At 48.3% G+C, this 23036-nt stretch overlaps 1 long non-coding RNA gene across 1 annotated transcript in view; it reads right to left on the minus strand.

Annotated features, from left to right (window-relative positions):
- Positions 1–1534: 1534 nt before the first annotated feature.
- Positions 1535–23036, minus strand: part of LOC138491766 (uncharacterized) — a 33329-nt gene continuing 11827 nt past the window's right edge. Inside the window, exon 3 of the long non-coding RNA XR_011276081.1 lies at positions 1535–2022. This is a non-coding gene — a long non-coding RNA (uncharacterized lncRNA). The remainder of the gene's footprint in view (positions 2023–23036) is intronic.

Genomic DNA, 23036 nt, shown 5'->3' on the forward strand with positions numbered 1-23036 from the left:
GCGTAGGCGAGATGGAGTGTGGCGCCACGATATCTGCTGATGGAGGTGAGTGTCCAAAGTAAACACTGCTAAGCCAAATCTGATGAAAGTCAATGCCAATGTCTGTCCAAAGAGTCACGCCATGGTCGGCCACACACACACTCCCTATAAAATAGGCCGAAGCAACTGAGACACATGCTGATGCCTGCTGCAAGGCAATATCGTACATGACACATACCACACAAAGTAGGAAATTCCACGAGGCACACAGCGTGCATGACCAAAATAGTGAGCATGTCAGACAGCACTGTTCCTGGCCACCATGAGTGACGCCGACATATGGCTACATCTACCACCCATGTATGAAATGATGTGCCCTTCCCAACACAAATGCCTATTACCCACAATTGTGTGGATGAGCAATTGTCCCAATGTATGTATGATGCCTATCCAAACATCACTCATGCCGTCCCTCTCTTCCACCTCCACAGGCAGTGAGCATGACAGCGAAGAGCAGGACACCACCTTTGCACAGGCCACACCCAGTAAGAGGTAGCAGGAGGACAGCAACCGTCCGTCAACCTCCAGGGGACAAGCCAGGGGGCGCTGTGTCCCTGCAACCAAGCCACCGCAGGTACACATTACACCTGTACCACCAAGGCCCGTGGAGGGCACAGCACCACCACCACCCCCACCCACTATCCCGCCTGGAGACACCTGTAAGACACCCCATTCGAAGGAGTCCAGTGTGGCTGGGAAGGTGGCAGCCACGGCACCCCTCACAGTAGATATCAGCCAGGAGGACATCTGGGGCACCATGGAGGATGAAATAATGGATGTGGTCCATACCCCAACCCAAATTGCATCCCCCCAGGTATCCACGAGTGATACTGTGAACATCAACACCCCAGAGCAGTTTGGCCATGACCACACCCAGGGACATCTCAGTCCAGTATTCAGTGTTGGGGAGGATGAGCAGGCTGGGCATGCCAGCCAGATTCCCAGCACAGCCACAGGTGCAGCCGCAGGGCCACAGCGGGCTGACGTGCTCACTGCACTCATCCGAGAAGTTGTACAGGACAACCGTCAGGCCAGAGAGGAGTGGCGTACAGAGTGGTCAGCACTGGGCCGGTCCTTTACGGACAACACCAACCGCCTCTGCGAGGAGGTCTCGGCCCTCCGGCAGGTGCTAGGGCACATTGCTGATGCCTTGGAGGCAGGTAATCCCGCACAACAACCTCAGCAGGAGGCCACACCATCCTCCTGCAGCTCCACCCAAACCAGCCCGCTCCGCAGGTCGGTCCGTGCACTGCGCCAACGGGACATGCCACCCCCTGGCTCTGGGAGTGCCAAGTGAATGTTATAGGAGCCTCATTTCGGCTTTGTGGACTCAATGGGACTTGTGTGGGGGAGTTGTGGGGGAGGGTGAGGAGGGTCAGGGTGTGTGGGGGAGTTGTGGTGGCAGGGGGTGAGGGTCTTGTCACTTATGTTCATATTGTTACATTCAATACACCGGTTGTTTGAAAAAGAAGACCTGAGTGGACATTCATCAATGCGCATATGTCATTTATTCATATACAGTGCATAGTGTACATGTACCCCCACACCCAGTGCTCTCTGTCCAACTATCATGTCACCCTCTGCTGACATGTGTGTCAGAAATATTGTGCAATCACTGACTGGCACACAGCACGTCCCTCCTGTGCATCGGCACCGTGATGATGTCCTGCCACATCTTCATCTTCCCCTTCATCTTCATCAGGTGGTATCAGTTCAATGTCAGGGGGCAGGGGCACATTCCGGCGGATGCACATATTGTGCAGCATTACACATGCCATGATGATCTTGGCCACCTTCTCATGCCTGTAGAGGAGTGCCCCACTCAACCGGCTGAGGCAGTGAAATCGTCCTTCAACAGGCCAAAGGTCTGCTTGATGGCCACACGGGTACGGGTATGGTAACTATTGTAGTCTTCCTTGTGACTGTTCTGTGGGTTTTGGACAGGGGTGAGGAGCCACGGCTTCAAGGGATAGCCACTATCACCTGCATGAGAGGAAAATGAAGGTAAATGTCAGGGGAATCATGAAGGACAGCTGTACTAGTCACACATGCCTGCAAGTTATCTTTGCCCACATGCACATGTCCCTGGATACATTGCCGCCATTTTCTGTCCCTCCATGTGTCCTGTGCCATGGTCTAATCGTGTGGGTTTCATCTTCAAGATGATGGTGTGCACTGAAGTCTAGATGCACATGCATGGTGTATGCATACAGCTGTGTTTTTTTATTTTTTTTATTTATTTTTATTATTTTAAACAAACAAAACCAACAAACAATACAGCTTTTCGGGACGTACATAATCAATATAAAACCGTCACATTATACAGTGTTATTCTCCGTCCTCTCCCGACCCACCCCATAAACTTGAGCCGGCTCATCCGTGTCATCTATGGGAGCGTTTTCGGGAATCACAGTGCTTGTAGACTCGTCCGAGTCTTCTATTTCATAGTTAAGCTGGTGGGGGTTTACCATAGAGGTCACAAATTGTCGCCAGGCTATCAGGGGGCCCACTTCCTCCTCACGCCCCCTGGTAGCGGCTTCAAACCATACTACTGATTCTGCTTCCGCCCATCTCAGGAGGTCCGCCCACCATGTCTCCACCCTGGGTCTGTGGGCCGCCTTCCAGCCCATTGCGATCCTACGCTTGGCCAGGATGTAAGCCAGGTCCTTCATCTTGCTTATGTGCTTTAGATTACATGGCCTGGGAAAAATCCTGAGCATGCATGCCCAGGCCGACCCCACATCCAGCACCACTCCCCCACCTGACATTGTAGTCTTTACTTCGTCCCAGAATCTGTGCACCTCGGGACAGGCCCAGAACATGTGTAGCAACCACGCCTCCACCTCCCCGCACCTGGGGCAATTCTGTGTGGCCGAGCCTCCAAACCTGGCTATTTTCCCAGTGGTCAGATAAGCCCTATGGGTGACATACAACTGGATCTGTTGGTGTCTCGCATTTCGGGACACCTTTTTATGGTACCTTTGAGCTCTCTCACATTGCCCCTCCATCATGGGTCCTCCAACCTCCTCCTCCTCCTCCCAGTCCTGCCTCAGTTGAAGCAGTTCCTTCCCAGCCTTAGCTCTCAGGAGCTCGTTTACACTGGATATTTCATGCTCGCCCTCTGAAACATCGTACATCGTTTCCAGGGCGGCATCCCGGGCGGCATCCCGGGCGGCATCAGGTTCTTCCGCCAACACCGTCTCAGGCCACCTCTCCCTCACCCGTTTCGTGAGTCTGGTGTAAGTTATATATTGGCCTCTATGCACCCCTGTCTCCTCCTGCAAACTCTGGAATTCCAATACCTCCCCTTCCTGCCATATATCCCAGAGGGTGGCCAAGCCCATCGGTTCCCAGTATCTACGGACTACCTCAAGCAATTGGGAGTCGTTTCCACACAGCGCCACCAGCGGAACCTGCTGGGAGAGCGGATCCGGGTCACCCACCGTTCTCCACGTCCTTCGCCAGACCTCCCAACCCAGATCCAATAGTCTCCCTCTTCCCACGAGTTTACTCTTTTGTAGCAACACTGTCTCTCTCAAAGTATGGAGCCAAGTCGCCCTGCAAAAGTCTATCTTCTGCCGAGTCCTCTGACGACAACCACCTGGCCACAAACAACAGCTGCCCTGCCAGATAATAAAGCTCAAAGTTTGGCAAGTTTATGCCCCCCCGTCACATGAGTTCTGTAGTTTCCGCAGGGCTCCTCTGTTCCTGGAGTTGCCCCATATTTCGCTCCTGCACATACCATGAAGTCTCTTGAAAAAACTTCTGGGAATCAAATACGGGACATTTACAAAAAAATGTAAGAGTCTGGGCAAGACCACCATTTTGAGCAGAGCTGCTCTCCCCATCATAGATAGGGGTAATCTAGACCAGAACACCATACTATTCTTAACTCCCTCGATCGCTTTCTCTGTATTATGTTCGTGCTCTGTTTCCGTCCTGTGATAAATGTTTACTCCCAGATACCTAAATGTCTCAGGTTGCAAGGGTATTTGCAGGAAAGGCAGCCTCTCCAACGGGACACTCTTATACCTTCCCAAGGGGAACAAACTAGACTTCCCGGGGTTCACCGATATGCCCGAGAGGGTGGCATAACGATCCATCACCTCCAATACATATTGCAGGTTTTCCTCCGGGTAGCGCAAATAGAGGAGCATGTCATCTGCATACAGCGATATCAGGTGCATGCCACTTATCGTCCGAATCCCCACCTCCCCGTATTGTTGTCGCAGGCATATTGCCAGCGGCTCTAGTGCCAGTATGTATAACATGGGTGACCAGGGGCATCCCTGTCTGGTCCCTCTGCTGAGTTGCCATTTGTCTGAAATTGTGGATCCCGTTTACTCTCGCTACCGGGGTGCTATATAACATCTGAACCCACCTGATGTATCCAGGGCCCATTCCGTATCCTTTCAGGGTCACTTTCAACCATGGCCACCGCACCGAGTCAAAGGCTTTGACCGTGTCTAGCGACACGATAGCCAACTCACCCGTGTCCTCCCCGGTGTAATCAATGATATGGTGCAGCCTCCTGTGGTTGTCTGTGATATTCCTACCAGGGACATAGCCCGTCTGATCTGGGTGTATCAACTTACCAATCACCCTCTTTAGCCTATTGGCTAATACTGCCGTGAGTATTTTATTGTCCTGATTGAGCATGGACAAGTGTCTATAAGACCCGCCCTCCATGGCTGGCTTGCCTGGTTTCAGAAGTGGGATGATCACTGCCTCGCGGAGGAACGGTGGCAGTTCCCCCCGCTCGTAGGCTTCATTAAACATGTCAAGCAACGGCTGGAGTAGCTCCTGCTTATATGTCTTGTAAAACTTGCTAGGCAACCCATCTGACCCAGGCGCCTTACATGTGGGCAGATGTTGGATCACCACTTCCAGTTCGTCCGAGGTAACAGGGGCATCCATATCTGCACGTTCTAAGTCATCCAGGGTGGGCAGCCCTATATCCTCTATTGTTCCCAGTATGTCTTGGTTCGTATCCGCCCCCGTGTCCTCATATAGTTGTCGATAATACTTGAGGAACTCCTCATTTACCCCCTCCTGGGTGTTACGGGTTCGGCCTTCCGCATCCCTGATCTCTCTAATGACTGAGCGGGGGGTCTCGCTCTTATACAGCCAGGCCAGCAATCTACCCGGCTTATCCTCCGCTGCATGTAGTCTCTGTGTGTATTTCTTGTAATTTAATTTGCATAATCTATCCCAGAGTCCACTGCAGGTTAACTGTAAGTCTTTTATCTTGGCACTGTTCTCCCGGGTTGTCTCCTCATTTAGCATGAGACCCTCCAGCTCTCTTTCTCATTCCTGAAGTTCCTGTTCAATGCCCCCTTGGAGCCCTTTAGATTTTGACATGGCGACCCCCCGCACCGCCACCTTAAACGCCTCCCATACTGTACCCACAGAGCGTACACTGCCCGTGTTAGTTTCAAAATATTCCTCGATGGCCTCCCTCAGGTCCTCTCGAAACCCCGCATCTTGTAACGCCTCAGTTCTGAGTCTCTATGTCGGAATGCGCGCACTGGGGGGGTTGATATCGCCACTCTATGACCAAAGGCGAGTGATTGGATAATACCCGAGCCTTAAATTCCGCTCCCATCATTTCTCCCAATATTTCGGAAGCTGCAAACACATAGTCTAGCCTCGTGTGTGGAAGTCATGTGGTGCTGCGTAGTGCAAGTATTATTTATCCAATGGATGCAGCTTCCTCCAAACATCCACTAGGCCTAGGTCTTCCAACATTGTCCCCAGCGCTTTAGCCGCTGGTGCTGGCTTCCCTGATTTGTCATCTGACCTGTCTATTCTAGGATTCAGGGTGCAATTAAAGTCCCCTCCCCACACTATCGCGCCACCCACCAGGGGGCTAATCTTACTGTATAGGGACCTAAAATAAGCCGCTGTATCATGGTTAGGGGTTTACAAATTGATGGTGTGCACCTCTCTGTTCTCCAGGAGTCCCGTTACCACCACCATTCTGCCCACTGGGTCTATTGTCGAACTGAGCACCTGGAACGGCACGTGCGGTGCCACCCATGTGACCACCCCTCTTGCATATGACGAATACGTGGCCCCCATGACACTACCCCTCCATTTTCTCCTGACCACCTCCAGCTTCTCCTTCGTGAGGTGGGTCTCCTGTAGCAAGGCTATATCAATACGCATCCTTTTTAGATACAGCATCACTTTGTTGTGTTTTAAGTAACTGTTTAGGCCCCGCACATTCCAGGTCACCACTCAAAGATTATCCGATGCCATCTAATCGATGTGCTCCCAATCCACTCCTCCCTCCGATGCTTCCCGTGATGGCCTGTTTACCGACTCTTACCCTTCCCAGCCTCAACAATCCCCCCCCCGTACCCCAACTCCACCCCACTGCACACAACCCAACCCCTCCCCACCTACCCCAACAAATGCCCAGCTCCATCCCTGGATCTCAGGCCCACCCGCATCTGGTCCTATCTAGCGTCCGAAGACTAGGACCCCACAGGGCGTCACCGATCTAACAGTGACCTAACTAGATGTACTACTAATGGGTTCAAGGGATGCCTCCTAGGTGCTCCCACTTATCTATTTAGGGCTGTTGCGCCCAGCGGATCCTGCCAGCTTATCTTGCCGTGCACTCCCCACAAGCTTAATTTAACTCTATATTCAAGTCCCAATGTCCTAGCCATGTCCCAGAGGAGGACACAGCTGCGTGCTATTTATCTTCTGCAGCCCCCATCTGGATATCCGGTTCCTGAGGGCGGCCCTGCATATCCAGCCATTCCATTGCATCCTTCGGCGGCTCAAAGAACACGGATTTGTTCTTGTAGAACACTTTCAACTTGGCTGGGTAAAGCAACATATAACGATGGCTTGCTTCTTTTAATCTTCTTTTCACCGACCCAAAGTTCATCCTGCTACGCTGTACATGCAGCGTATAGTCCGGATATGCCGTGATTTTTGACGACCTCCTTTCGATCGTTCCTCCCTTCCGAAAAAATTTGAGTATCTTCTCCCGGTCTCGATAGTTCAGAATTTTTGCGATCAGCAGTCGCGGGGGGGGGGGGTTGCTGGGGGTGGTCTTCTTGTCAAGGCCCTGTGCACCCTTTCAACCGCAAACCCCTGGGTCAGCGCCCCACCAGTTCTCTCCTGCAGGAGCATGGTTTCCACATATTCTGTTGGGTTGGGCCCCTCCATTCATTCCGGCAAGCCAACAATTCATATGTTGTTTCGTCTGGCCCACCCTTCCGCCTCATCCGCTCTGTCCTCCAGGTTGCCCACCCGCTGCACGAGGGCATGTAGCTCCGATCCATGTGCGGCACACGCCACAGTATTCAGGGCCATCTCCTTCTCCAAGTTCCCGGTGCACTCCGCAATCGTCCGCACGTCCAGTCTCAGCAGGTTCACTTCCGCTTGGACCGCACCAAGCTTGAGGTCGAGGCCCACCTTCAGTTCGTTCATTGCCTACCCCAGTTTAGTCTCCCAGGCCACTTTCAAGTCTGCAATTGCTGCTAGCACCTCCTGGATCGTGCCCGGTGCATCCGCCTCTGTCGTGGGGGTCTCCTTGCTTTTGCCTCCCTCCGCACCTGGGGGCGTCTTGGTGTAGGCCTCTATCGTGGGCTGTTTGGTCCCGGGTCTGACAACTTTATTAGACATCCTGCCGTGTTGTCTGGGCGCAAGCCAGCTGTGCCTCCCCACGCATAAAGGTCTGCCTGGCACCAGGCCACTCTTGGCAGTATAGGGCCATAGCGGCTATGCTCATGTGTGTCTTGGTCGCTCGCCTCACCCTTAGAGTGGGCTGTGTCCACCCACGTACTTGCACACTCTCGGTGTGGTGACCCCGGTCTCTGCCTTACTCCATGGGCACCTTCCAAATTCAGTCTGCCTTCACTGCGGGCCCAGCATCAGCCGCGAGTTCGCTTGGCGGGTCTCGTCAGTTACCATCAATGCGCATTCGGGCTCTGGGCGTACGCCTCTTCGGGCGTCTTGCTGTCTCGATCTTGTCTCTCGGCTCGCAAATCATAAGCACGGCCCGGGCAGTCTGCCTTCTTTCCTCTGCTTCTCCACACCATGGCCCCTTCGGGTCTATTACTTAAAACAGGATCCTGAAATCCATTACTGGTACCGTCTGATCTTTTCATCAGCTATCGCTGCAGCGCGCCCATGACCCTCAATGATCCCTTTGTTCCCGATGCCATTTTGTTTCCATTTTTCGAGTCGGGGCCCGCAGTTATACAAATGGGTATAACTTTGTGTCCGTGCATCCCATATGCACCAAATGTTCAGCGAGTACGGCCCCCACCTTCATAGTCACGGATGTTAATTAACAGCGCTGGCAGGCATCCGTGCGTGCACTTTTTCCCCAGGATCAATACAGGATCAAAGGAGCTCCTTCGGAGCACCCCCCTTTCCATGGCCGTCCTAGCCACGCCCCCCATACAGCTGTGTTAGTGTCAAAATAGTGAGGTGTTGTGTCCTGTGAGATTTGGCAGTAGTCTGTTCTATATTGGGCTATCAGCACTGGCATTCCCATGGTGACATGCAGCACTCCTGTGATTGTGCCGGCCCTGTGCCGGACAGTGGATTCCCTAGTAGGTTCAGTATGATGCACTCCCAGGGATGCTTGTCCTGTGTGGTGATATGCTGGAGACAGCAACATGGTGCATATGCACTGCATGGTGCAGGATGGCGTTACAGAGGGTGAGGGTCGCTGATGGGTGGTGCACGTGTCGTGGGATGTGGGGTGGTTTCCTGTTAGTCATGTTGTGATAGGTGTGGACCTTACTTCATTCATATGGGATTTGTGTGTCTTGTACGGTATGTGATGGTAATCCTTTACCGGCATCGTTTTTCCCTTACCTCCAAACTCGGAATGAGGGCCAGAGTATCCCTTAAATTCCATTACCGATGTATACAGTTCAAGTTACTGAACAGATTATACTATACTCCCTGTAAAATCTCTTAAGTTTGCGTGCAATGGCACACACACCTGCGCCCGCTGCAGCCTAGAAGGGGCAGACCATCTACACATGTTCTGGACGTGTCGCAGGCTGGGTGACTTCTGGGACAGGATCTTGAAGACTCTCTCTGATATTATTGAGGTGGTGGTTGACCCTAGCCTGCTGGGGATTCTGTTGGAGTTCTGATGACACCAGACAGATGGCTAGATTTTTAAATATTAGCTGCATGGTCGCCAAAAAATGTGTGCTCCAGAACTGGAAGAGCCCCTCCCCACCAACTTACCAGAAGTGACTCAATGCACTTACCTGGTCCCAAACCTGTGAAGAAGAATACCTAACCTTGCTCCCCGCGTGTTCTCGCCCCAAGAACATATGGTCCGCCTTTAATAGCTACCTTGCCAATCAAGCTGAGACTGCATCCAGATCTGACTGCCCTGCGAATACATGAATGGGGTATGATATGTCATTGTGTTTCAAAAGTAACTGCTTAGTCTGTCTGTAATGTACTACCTGCTTTTATCTGAAACATGACCTATTGGTGGGTTGATTATGCATTGTGCTCCGACGTCTGTGATTGCTGTAAACCTCTGCCTATAAATAAAAATAAAAAATAAAAAAAAAAATAGTTTCCTCTGGCATTCCGGCATGGTGCGATTAAAATGGACAACCCTGGTGAGGCCGCTGGACCAAGGAGGCCTAGCAGCTCCCGATTCCGAGGCGTACTGGATCGTGGCCCAGGCTCATTATGCAGCATACTGGACTGTTGAGAACTCACTGCTCCCACACGTGAAGATTGAGCGACTGGCTGCGGACCCCAGGGAACTTCGCTCTCTCTCATTCCCTCCTACATGGACTGACCCGGGCATACCCAGCCCGGCAGCTGATACTGCCTTAGCCTAGGATAAGATCCCTAGACTGACGGACTGCCCCCACCCACTCCACCCACTCCACAAAGATCTGCCACTGTGGAATTTCTTCCCTGGGTTCCCCAAGACTAATAGAGCCCTAGCTGCTAGATGGTCCGTTGATGGTTTTTCCACTCTAGGCCGACATGTATGAGCAAGGTTCATTTATAGGCTGGTCTGATTTACGGAAGCGTCTGGGAGGGTGCCCCTCTGGATGGCTATAGTATGCTGGGTTGAGGCGAGCGGTTCGGATACGGTGGCCTGAGTTCCCTTTGCAACCCCCAGATGAACCTTTACTAGCCCTCATGATGGGTAGCTATGTCCCCTCAAGCATTGTGTCCCTTTTGTATAGGCAAATTCAAGAATGGAGTACTATAGACTCAGAGAAGGCTGGGGTAGAGACCTGCAAATAGAAATATCAGATGATAGCTGGGATGATATGTGCAGTCGCGCCCGTACAGTTTCTTTGAACTTGAGGTTCTGTTTGATCCAATTCAAGGTATTGCACAGGTTCCATTATACTCCCTCCAGACTACATACCATGTCTCAGGTCCGCTCTCCATTGTGCCCCAGGTGCCATGCTGACAACGCAGCATACTTTCACATGGTTTGGGCTTGTCCTCGTATTTGTGAATATTGGACTATGGTCTGCACTACTGTTTCTAAGATAATCGATCATACTATAGAGCGCTCACCCATGAACTGTCTATTCCATGAGTTCCTGTCACTGCGTGGGGGGGCTGTAACCTGGCCAGTTTGTATATGCTTCTTGCAGTACGATGCTTACTAATTGTGTGGCTCATGCCAATCGTCCCCACAGAGGAACATGGCTTTGGGATGGACTTGGGTGTCGGATACTGAGGAGTGATGGATCTCTATGCAGACACTGGAATGAAGACCAAAAGACATATGGCCCCCTTTTAGATCATACCTACATTTGCTGGCCAGTGATGATGAGCATAGCACGGATGCATCCGACCCTCCCAGTCCTCCCCCCCTCTTTTACTTGCATGGGTGGCTGACTACAGTTCAATTGATCGAGTTCACATCCAACGGTTTACATTAAAATGCATTCATTCCTTGTATTATGACTGTACACCCACAGGATATATTATGTACTGTTGTTCTGTTTTTCTTGTAACCTTGCCAAATCAATAAATAAAGGTTTAAATAAAAAAATGTAAAAAAAGATGGCACGTGGTTGGCCAATCCACAATCTTGTCCTCCGATAGGAAAACCCTGGCACTAATAGTATCCTATGGGAAACCTAGGAATATCAGGTCCTGAGCCACCGTTGTAGACTATTTCCACCAGTTTACTGACAGCCCCAGTTGGAACAGGAGCTGGAGAAGAGACTGAAGATTGACTGCTGGATTCTAGGGGCAAGGACTCAGCAGAAACCAATCATCTAAATATGGATAGACATGAACTCCCAGAAGCTTGAGAACGCAGCGATGACCGCCATCATCTTCGTAAAGACTTGTGGTGCTGAGCTGAGACCAAACGATAGCACTCAATATTGGAAATGTTCCATTCCAACGGAAAACCAAAAGGTATTTCCGATGTGGGGCCCAAATTAGATGTGCATATAAGCGTCCTGGAGATGTAACACACTGAGCCAATCGCCCTTCTGGAGAGAGGACCTTATCTGGCTGGGGGTGATCATCTTGAATTTCTCTCGGTGAAGGAAAAGGTTGAAACTGGAGAGGACTAGGATAGTACGCAGGCCAGCCTGGTTGGGTTCGGGCACTGGAAACAGACAGGAGTAATAGCCCTCCCCTTGCTCCCTCAAGAGAACAGGTTCCATTTCCCTGAAGTTCAAGAGTTTTTGTACCTCGGCTCTGAGGGAAGGAGACCTAGTCTGCTGAAGAGGAGGGTGAGAAGGTTAGGTATGAGGAAGGGGTAGCGGAAAGCCCGCTCGGGCGACGGACAAAACCCATCGGTCTTCAGTTATGGTCTTTCACGCCTCCAGATGAGACCATATACGTCCTCCCACCAGAGTCTTGTTTGACCGATGGAAAGCATAATTTTGATGATTTATCAGGGCAAAGAGCTCCAGCTGCAGAAGAGGAGGCTGAGGACCGAGAGAAAAACTGGCTGCCCTGTCTCTGCTGCATGCGTTGAGGCCCACCGGAGGAGCCTTCAAAGCTCTTGGAAACCCCTGAAACACAAAAAGGTTCTTGTTTGGGTCCCCGATGGTTGTGTATAGGTCGCTTTAGCTGGAGACTGCTTTGCTATGACTGACAAAGATTTAGTAGTTAATGTGCTCGCTTTTGTCTTGTTGAGTTCTTCGTCGGCGGAGGAGTAGAAAAGCTCTCTCCCTTACAAAGGGAAGGTGTAGGACTTTGTCTTGAACCTCCTTTGAGAACTTTGTATCATGAAGCCACGCCTGACGGGAAATATTGATCCCAATCATAAGGATAATATATATCCTTGAACAGATTAAAGTAAGCCTTCATCGGGTCTGAGTGCATGAGGGCCTGGAATTTCCAAAGAACGCATCCTCTAAGGAAGGTTTAGGCAGAGGAGTAGGTAGAGGCCACTCTGGACGGGCATATCCCCAAGACTGCATTGAGGCAGGTTTCTCAGATGACCCCCCTCAGCTGGATCCACATAAACCAGAGGAGCGGACGTAGCAGGAAGTGAGACCATGTGTGGCAGCGGAAATCTTGCATGCCAGTCAGTTGCCGATTGAAAGGGGTTTCAATTATCCAGATTTGGTAGAAAAGGCTGCTCTGCCCCAAACATACGTCTTCCTGTCCCAGCCATTGAAAGGTTGGTTTGGTGGAGCTTGTCAGAATGGCCTCTGGGTTGGGCCGCCATTTTGTCACTGTCTGAAGCAATCTACGTCACATGTTTTTGTGCCATTGTCACCACAGGGATTGTAGGAGCTTTGGAGTCAATGTTGCTCTCTGACAGGGAACCTTGGCAGAGCCGGTACTGGAAGACCTGGTGCGTTTTTCAGCCCCTTTAGCCTTGGAAACGTTGTTAGCCCTCAGTGAGGGAGCCTCAGCAGGGCCGGTGCTTAAAGACTTAGGGCCTTTGCCCTCCTTCTTTGTCCCCTCAGCAGGACTGGTGCAGCCACAAGACTCCTTGTGGGAAAGCTTATGTTGACACCCGGTAGCCAGACTCCCAGAATGGGACCCCTCGATCCTGCTGGTATTGTTTATAGCACCTATTTGGGGATCCTCAGGAGTGATACTCGTATTTTTAGTCACTTTACAGGAAACCTCGTGACTAGCCTCTGTATGTTTAGTCCTAGACTGGGAAGTCTCAGGAATACCCCCGGTCGAAGTTGCCCAGAAATCCTAAGCTTAATTGTAGCCCCGTGGGGGAACCTCGGAGGAGACTCTGGCAGTTTTAGCCCCCTGACGGGGAACCTCGGAGGAAACTCTGGTATACAGGTTAGATCCCTTTCGGGATACCTTAGGGAGAACCCTGGTACAAGAGCCACTTGGACCCCTTCCGGGCCCACAAGACCCCGGGAAGGAGGCCCCTGGCCGGGGTGCTCTAAAAAGGAAGGAACTTACCGGGAGTCCTTTTTTCTTCGATGAACTGTTGTAAATAAGGATGATGTAGCCGTTGGAACACTTCCTCCGACCTGACGAGCATACGCTGGAGTGCCCGGACAGAGAGGGAGTCCCAGTAGAGACAAGAGTCCCACTCAAGTTCCGGGCCCAAACACTCCAGACAGAGAGAATGGGGATGCACCCTAGCAAAGCAACATTCGCATGAAGAACAGGACACAAATCTCTGATGCTCCGGCATAGACAGAGGTAAAAAAAAGGCAGCTGAACCGGAGCAGAAAGATGAAGGACAAGTGGGAAAAAAGATGAAAATGTCCCAACGATGCAAGTGCATACGACCCCGACCGTGCAGAGAAAAGGACTGAAGGGCGATACGCAGCTCATGAAGGCAGGGTTACAGCCACGTCTGGTGGCCCCGCATAAAAATAAAAAAGGACAAAAAGTCGGTCTTTGATGCTTCAAAGTGCTCCAGTCCCGTCCCGAAGAATGCAATGTCCCAAAAGAATGGAGGAAAGGGGACGGGACGTAGGAGTATGGTGATTGAGCATGAGTGGCCGGTCGGAACGGCTGCAGCGCAGCATGGCTTGACAGTGCTTTCCTCTGGTGTTTCCAACCCTGATGCTTCTCGAGGTGAGTTGAGACGAGTGATGGATGGCGTCTTGTGGCTTCCTTTCCCCTGCTTTCTGAAATGCAAGGAAAGGGAAAGACAGAGGGTGTCCTGCTCCCCGAGGCGCATCAAAAACAGGAGGTGAATGGCTTTTCTATGTGGGTCAGGCCTCGGTGCACAGTCAGATGGAATACGAGCTAGTGGGTGCTCTCTGGCTGAAGGGCTACAATATTTCTGTGCCCTGTGAGCCTATTTAAGAATCCAGATCCCCAAGTGCCTGTAGGAGTGCTGTATAATTGCCTGCCTGGAAAATATTCAAATTTTAAAATCGACCTACTGGCTTTTTTGACAACTTGATGAATCTCTTTATGCTTTCCTGGTATTGGGGAAACACCGGGTAGGCAAATTAGTCTGTATTTCGCTGATCTGGGCTGAACAGTGTCCTTATTGTTGTTTTATGATCTCTATTACTAGAGCTAAACCCAGTAGAATGCCCATATTGCTGGTGACCATCTACATGACCCCTCACTACAAAAATAGTCTTACTGAAGTACTGTCATTGAGTGCCCGAAGGAAGCAGCGACTGCAGGACATGAGAACATGTTCTTTTTGTTGAGGAGGATGACCCTGGCCATTTGTAGGTCACTTCCTCAACTAATGGGGAATTATTAACTGGATTGATTGACAACGCTGAAGAGTGAAGGTGCCGTCCAATGAACAAGCTAATGGAAAGATGTGTTCAAAGTTCTGATGCCCTAATGCTATTTTTGACCGCCCTTGACATATCCACAGGTAAAAGTGTTGAAATAGCTTCTGATCAATCAACAATGGAAAGTCTAGAAACAGTCAATTTGGATCCGTCCCTCCAGTCTTCATCAGAAATGACAGAGAAGAGACAAACAAACTCACCTATTAGATCAGATTAACTCCACGCAATGGTTGCAAATAAAGGAAAGTATAATTGGTGAACTCAATCAATTTCAAAATCTCAGACTTTTGTGCTTGGGTAGATATTATAGACAAGCTTGCAATACAATTGAAGCCAGAGAAAATAGATAAATCCTGCCAATCGGATCAGTTCACTGACAAGAAAAAGCAGAGCTCTCAAAGTGTAATAAATCACAGCACTCAAACAACCCAATGCAATTTGAATCACCTGGCCCACACAGGCAAAAATCAGGCCTTAGTGGATGGGAAGGGCATAAACATCAGGGATAGCAGGGACAACTCAGTCAGACGATTCCCGAACCAAGGAACATGATACAATTCCCAGATGATAAACCTGTGAAACAGCAAAAAGGGCAATCCATCCGGCAAGCTCTGTCCTTAAATACTTCCATCATAATTGGACAGCAATAACAAGTACCTATATCAATCCCATGGGATGGAACATTAGAGTTGGCTCAAGTCTCTGTACACCATGCCCAACAAAATATTACTGACCCTAAATATGGAATACCTAAGAGTTTGCACATTGGCAAAACTTTCATGCCCCTAATTGCTGAGGACTCTGTGACAAAGACTGCGATGGATCATAGAAATTCTGTTATCACCAATGTGGAGATACCAGTAGGGCACAAACCAGACGCCTTGAGGAATAAGGTGCTGGCATGATTACGTCAGAAGACTAGGCCAGGAGCTGTAAGAGTATCAGACCTCCGGATCATTTGACGGGTTAAGATTGATCAGCGGTGTACCCAGAATGACAGGGATTGTATGTTGGTGGGGTGCGGTAAAAGCAATCTGCCGTTTTTTTTGTCCAATTGCAACGACTTATCGAGAGTTTCATCTGATCTGAAATTAGTAGTTGACTTTGCTGCCCCACAGTATTGTTGACTCTGCTGATCATGGATTTTGTTTTTGTCTTCCTCCCATTAATTTTCTGTATTGTGTGTTTGTCTTGTTTTATGTTGCGCTCTGAAGCCTATGGACGTGTAGTGTATTACAAAAATGTAAATGAATAAATAAATACATTATGGTCTATACCTTTGTGAAACATTTAAACATCTGCTTGTGCAAAAGCAGTACTTGGTTCTCGCTTCAGTCTATCATGATGCCCATGCTCTGTGCAGGCCACCTGGAACTACTGAACATGCTCCCTTGATGAATTACAGAACTCAGCTCCAGTCCATAATTCAGTTCAGTCTTTGCAGCCTTACCTACACTTAAAAGAGTGAGGTCAAGAGGTGGAGTCTTAAATGCTTCAGCTAAGCCAATTGCAGTTGCTTTCAGGATGCACTGAAATAACAAAGCATTGAAAGTTACTATTAGAGGGAAGTCTTTCATATCATCTCAAAAAGATTAGAGCATGTAAAGAGAAAGACTTTTGGCCTCATCACAAGGTTGGCGGTAACCCGGTGCTATTTACGCCGGGATACCTCCAACGCAATTAGCATTACCGCTACTCGGTTGTTGCGCCGGATCATCAGTAATGGCATAGCTGAAAATCCCCATTGGGTCCATTGGACCCAACAGGGTTGGGGGGTGCTATTAGCACCAACACAATTAGTACTGTGTTAATAGCACCAAAAACGGGCGTTAAATGTAGATTTGTACCTCAAGCTTTTTGCTGGAGGTAAATCGCCCATTTGGGCCGACTCTTAAATGCAGCGGTAAAAGCGTTACCGCCGCATTAAAGGGTTAAGGCCCAACTTGAGATGAGGCCCTTAGTGTGTTCCTGGAGAGAAGCAGAAAAATAATATTGTCAGAATTCGTCAGGCGATCATAGGGAGGGTGTTCTTTGGGCAAGCTGAGAGAGGGTTGTTTTATGTTAGACAGTTGAACTGGGAATTTGGTGAGAAAACAGGATCACTGCTGGCTAGTAGGCTGAAAATGTTTGAGGAAAGTAAGGTTATTATGTCCATAGTCACGGGCGATAATATAGTTTTGACTAAAAATGTGGCTATCATGAAAGCATTTAGAAACATTTACAAAGATTTCTAGAAGGCCGAGGACTCAGGTACTGAAGATAGCAAATTGGAGTTTATACAAGGGATGGACTTACCTGTTTTACAAGACACTGAAATTGAAACCTTAGATGCAAGGCCTACTTAGGAATTGTTGGGAGCAATAAAGAATACACCCAGGAATAAAAGTCCTTGGCCGGACAGGTTCCCCGATTGAATTTTACAGTGCATTCAGTAACCTGTTATGCCCCATTGTATTAGATATATATTTAGCGATTATAGAACAGGGTTGTTACCGAAATCCATGCAATTGGCCTTAGTCACACTCAATTCCACAGCCAGGTTGAGACAACACGAAATGGGCAAATTATAGGCCCATTTCTATGCTTAACGTGGATGTTAAGATTTTGGCTAAAATCTATGCAATCGGGCTGGGTTTAATATTGCTGAATCATTCATGGTAATCAGCAGGGTTGGTTTAGCTACAACATGCATGAGGTTATAGATGTCATTCATCTAAATAAAAATGTGCAAGAGGCATTCGTGGCTGTGAGTGTAGACACAGAGAACGCATTTGATTGGGTTAACTGGCCTTATTTAGAGTTTATATTGGGGAAACTCTGCTTTGGCCCTGTTTTTATGCAGTTCTTTCACGCATTATATGGTATGGTATGGCAGAAGCAAAGAAGTTTATACAAGTTTATACTGACCAAAGAAGCCTAGAACTCCCAACACTACATTGTTATCATACCCATTTCCTGCAACCATGTAAATTATGTATTATTACAAATGACTTGTGCCTGCCACACCTTGTATATTACCTGTAACTGCCTGACAATGTTCTAACTTTCTGCATTGTCCACCCACGGACCATGTTGTATTATATTGATATGTTGTAATCAATTCAAGCGCCTGGATGCCCCAGGGCCATGCGGCGCTATACAAATAATAAACTAAACTAAACACAAATCTTGGTGAATGGGTCCAAGTCTGCTGTTTTTAAAATCCAACGTGGAACCAGTCAGGGATGTCCCTTATCCCTCTCTTGTTTAATATATATATTGAGCCTTTGGCAGCCACAATTAAGATAAATTATAAAGTTCAGGGTATTAAGTGTGGCACGTATGTTTCTAAGGTATTACTGTATGCTAATGACATGCTTCAGATTCTTTCTAACTCAGAGTACTCATTCCAGAATGTAATGCAACTATTTCATCGATTTGGTAAGATATTGAACCTCAAGTGAACAAGACCAAGATGGACATTTTTCCTATCACCCAAACGTGTTACAAAAATTGTATTCCTGGTAATTAATTCTGCTGGGCTAAAGACAAATTTGTACACCTAGGAATTTCCATTTCTCGGGACACTGTAAGCTGCAGCGCAACATCATTATCAAACTCAAGAATATGATTTCAGACTGTAAAAGGTGGTCCAGGATCAACCTTAACAATTTTGGGGAAAATTGGTATGATCAAGATGGCTAAGCTCCCTAAAATTCTGTATCTGTTCGGCATGCTGCCTCTGCCTCTCACAGCCCTTTCTACAGGAAATGAGGAAAGAGTTTAGCGACTTTTTATGGGGGAGAGGAGCAAGCCCGAAAATTCCAATGTCAATACTATCACGGTCAGTGGAAGAGCTAGGGTTGGTTTTCCGGATATGAGAACATGCTGCACTGCTTTTTCTCTGTTAAACCTGCACCACTGGGATCAATGACACATCAAAGACTACCCCTGAGTGGGTGTTTATAGAAATAAATCTGTATCACCTATACCAATGGACTGCCTCCTCAAAATGAATTGTCGACATCGACTGGATAAAACTTCCCCTATAGTAAATTTTTTTTATCAGAATGGAGATATGCAAGCTGCATTTCTGAGTCAAAACACCTGCTATCTTTGGAATCAAGTTCTTGGAAAAACCCAGCCATTACAATTGATAATAAGATGTTGCAGTGGCGCTCCAGGCAACGTCAAGATGTTTGGAAACTGAAACATATCCTTGAAGATAGTACATTGGTAGAATTTGGCTTCTTGAAATTTAAATACAAATTGCGTCATTTTGAAAGGTCAGAGTTTACAGTTCCATGGGGAATTTTCACCATCACCTTCTCTCCACTAAATGCCGAGATTCATGACACGCCTGGCTTATATATCATGGGCAAGAACTGCCTTCTCTCGGCAGCTGTAGTTTACAAGCTGCTCGCTGGAACCTCCAACTTGCCCCTCGAACAACCAGAATGAAAGATCTGGGCATCTAAATTGGAAATGGCGATTTCTGATTAAGATTGGTCGACAATATGCAAAGGTAAGAAAACATTCAAGCTCGATATGGATTTGCGCTATACACAGCAGAGAATAATCCACTGTCTATACTGGACACTGTGGAGGATGAAAGTATGGAAGCTTTTACCAACAGATGTTTGTTGGTCCTGTAAGAAAGAAACTGGCTCCAATACTCATATGCTTTGGTCTTGTGGAAAAATCTGTCAGTATTGGGAGGACGTCTATTCCCGGATGGAGTTAGTGGCCCAGTCAGTCTTGCCATGTACTCCACTATTCTGTGTTCTAAGTTTATTTCCAGATGATTTAAAGTTGTCCACTGGAGCCAAAAACTAGAGATACAGAGCCTTATTAACGGCTAAGAAACAGATTCTTAAAAAATGTAAAACTAGTGGGAAGACGCAACTTGAGGATTGGCTCCAAAGTATGTTGCTACTGTCAGCTAGGGAAAGGGTGTCATATGTCACAAAAGATTTGATTGAAGACTACCCCTTAATTTGGGATACATTCAACAATGTATATGTTTAGAATCTCTACTATTGATTTCTTACAGCATGTGTTTAATCTGGACTCTGAAAGTTTGTCTCATCCCTATTTCCTATCCATGTCCATCCTTGGCTCGTGTTGGGTTATATCTGTCCTATTTCGGTGCGAGTTGTTAATCCATACAGTTGTTAATATTAACAGCTTTACTAAGTTAGGCAGGGATGGGATATTCATGAGTGTTCATGACAATGTTGAGATGTTATGTTTGCTCTGTTATTGCTCTCACGAGTCATCTCATGCTGAAATGTTAATTTCCCCCTTTTGATTTGTTTGTATATCCTGTTAATGTTATTGTAAATAATAAAAATTTAAAAAGAACCTAGTGCTCATATATGCAAGCTGAATGTTCCAGAAACTGCCATTCCTTCCTAGACTCTCGTTGATCTGAAAATTACTGTGACCCTTCAGCTTGCTTGTTCCCCTGTGCTCTGGATTAGGAGAGCCAGCTGCACTCCTTTCCAGTTTGAGCCTGGTGTTAACATTCCACAGCTAACATTCCACCAGGGTACATCAGGGTACATCAGTCATTCCATCAAGCAAACATCCACACAGGGCCAGAGCAAGGAGACACAAGACATAACATATCTCCCCCCTTTACAGAAACCAAAGAACGGGCACGGAAAGGAGCACATAGGGAAACCACAAGGGAATGCGACAAAAGACAATATAAACCAACTCTGGCCACAACCGACCTGCAACTAGAAAAATACACCCACTCCATTCAGCAGAACAATGAGCCAAATGCTCCCACCTAACTCGTCCACTCAATGACTTACGGAGAAGCCAGGCAGACACAAAGTACACTCAAAATCTGTCGCGGGCCCACAACAGCCCTGACATACAACACCAGACAATGCCACAAAATCTCACAAACCAACACCAACCATCATCCAACCCACAAAATCTAAGGTGCACTGAGACACAGCGCACCCTTTCACACTGAACCACCATGAAACCAAATAACTAAATAGCCACACATGCACAGGGCACAGGAACCCCACTACATCGCACTGACCGGCAGAAGAGAAAACCCTTGTAATCCCACTCTCCAGAGTGCTGGCAGCACCCCCCACCCCTCTGACAGCGGACACTGCACAACACTAACACACAGACAGGTCAAGCCCTGTAAGCGGACACTGTACTGTAAACACAGGGGTTGGGTTAGCACAAACCCAGACCAGTGGTTCGCTATGCCAGCAGGTCGGGTTTACAACATTAGCCATACAACATTCAGGCCTCACTCCACACAAGTAAAGGCATGGCAAACGAGAGAAATGTTCTCTAATTGAGTCCCAAGTCTCACAGCTACAAAGTCCTTTAACATTGTTGGCGCTGTGGAGGCAAAATTTCATTATGCAAAAGAAAACACACATGACACATACATTTCCTGAAGTCAAATCTAATATCCTATAACAAAGGCCACACCAGATTATCTCCAAACACACATTCCAGGGATAGTTAACTTCAACCCAAACAAAACACATCCAGGTCACATCCACTTCAAGCCAGATCCATACATAAACAAAACTGCACCACCATGGGAACAGGTGACCTAAGCAAATTTACAGGCCTCACATCACTACACTGGAAGTATGAGAATCAAGTACTGATAGGGTAAACCTTCTAGATGGAACAAATTGCATTTGGCACAGTGCGAGAAAAAAACAATGAAACATGTTGTGGGATGCTCTCTGACAACTGCGCGCATAAGTGAAAGTGTCAATATTTAAACAAAAATAAATGCTCCTTGAAGTTGCTTTCCATCACACCAGACATTGCGGGCAACCCAGACCAGTCAAAACAATACAGTACCTTATTGGAGAATGCTGACAATAACAACTGACATTAGAGAAAGGACCACAAAAAAAACAAGCCCAAAAAAATAAAAACATGCCTCAGTTACACTTCTCCTGTTTCTTCACAACTTCAGACACAGCTCTGCCGAGGACAAAACCTTTATCATTCCCGAAAGGCAAACTGCACAACGCTAACTTCCTTCCACTTGCTTGCGGCATCCTTCCTTCTCTCTACACTCTTCTTCTTCTTAATTATCGGAAGCGTGGGCGGACCCATGCAGGCGCTTCCCCATCCTATAGGATGATGTGCACCGTACCCACTAATTATTATTTGGCTCCATTTAAGCTCACAACTCCTCCCACCTCCCCGTCTGCCTCACAAAATCCAACATCACACTACTCCTCCTCCTGCCTCTCTCCCCATCACCTCCCAGTATAATCCTTTCACTCAGCTCAGCCACACCCAACGCAGTCAACCGAACCCTTATCAATTCTCTCTCTGTAACATGTCTTTCACACCTAATCAAAAAATGTCCCACCGTTTCAGGCACCCCACACACCGCACAGTCCCTTGATTCACGCTTCCCTATTCGAAATAGACAGTCATTCAGCCCCACATGACCCATCCTCAACCTTATCAGCATCACCTCCTCCCCCTCCTCCATTCTGAACTCCCTGCATCCACCTTCACCGACACTTTCCCACGAACACCGAACATCCACCTGCCCTTCACCCCATTCACCCACCTCTCCTGCCACTCATCCAGGACCCGTCTCATCATCACAGCCTTCACCTCATCCACACTCAAAGGCAACCTCACATCAATCTCTACACTCTTCTACGTCAAACAGACACGACGCAGAAGAGCGGTGGAAGGTTCTTTACTCAGAACCCACAGATGGAGCTGCAGAACGCTGCCTTGGCCAAAAGGCCGCTGAACGCCGTCTTCGCCAACACCCCACGGGCCAACGACAACGTCATCATTAAACAAGAAGGCCCCGAGGAGCATTGAGCAACCAGGCTGCCTACGGCCTTCGTGTTCGCATGCAACGGATCTATGAACTCCTTCTGCCATTAATGCTGCACTACTCCCAAAGTCAGGACAGAGCCTGCATTCTAAAAGGAAGCCACTTCTGCACTTCCCTCTGCTTTCCGTCACACCATGAAGGCAGGCTGCTCACTCCTGCGCCGCTTTGTTTTCTCCTTTTACTATTTCCTTTTGTATTCCGTCAAGCGCACTGCCCATTTGGCACTCCACAGACGAAAGCCTCTAACTGCTGCTCCAATTATTTGTTCCTGGCCAAAGCACTTAACGTTAACCTTAGCACAGACTTCTAAGGGCAATTTTTCTTTTTTTTCACAAAGGCGCCCTGCCTCACTGAAGCTCTCCAAAATGCTCCTTGTTCCCGACTCGGCAGTACGTCCCCACTGGTCACAGGGCCCTCTGACACGTCATATTTTCATCTCGGGGCTCTCTGGG

The sequence above is a fragment of the Ambystoma mexicanum genome, chromosome 10 (assembly GCF_040938575.1).
Source record: "Ambystoma mexicanum isolate Mex_15411 chromosome 10, UKY_AmexF1_1, whole genome shotgun sequence".
Lineage (NCBI taxonomy): Eukaryota > Metazoa > Chordata > Amphibia > Caudata > Ambystomatidae > Ambystoma > Ambystoma mexicanum.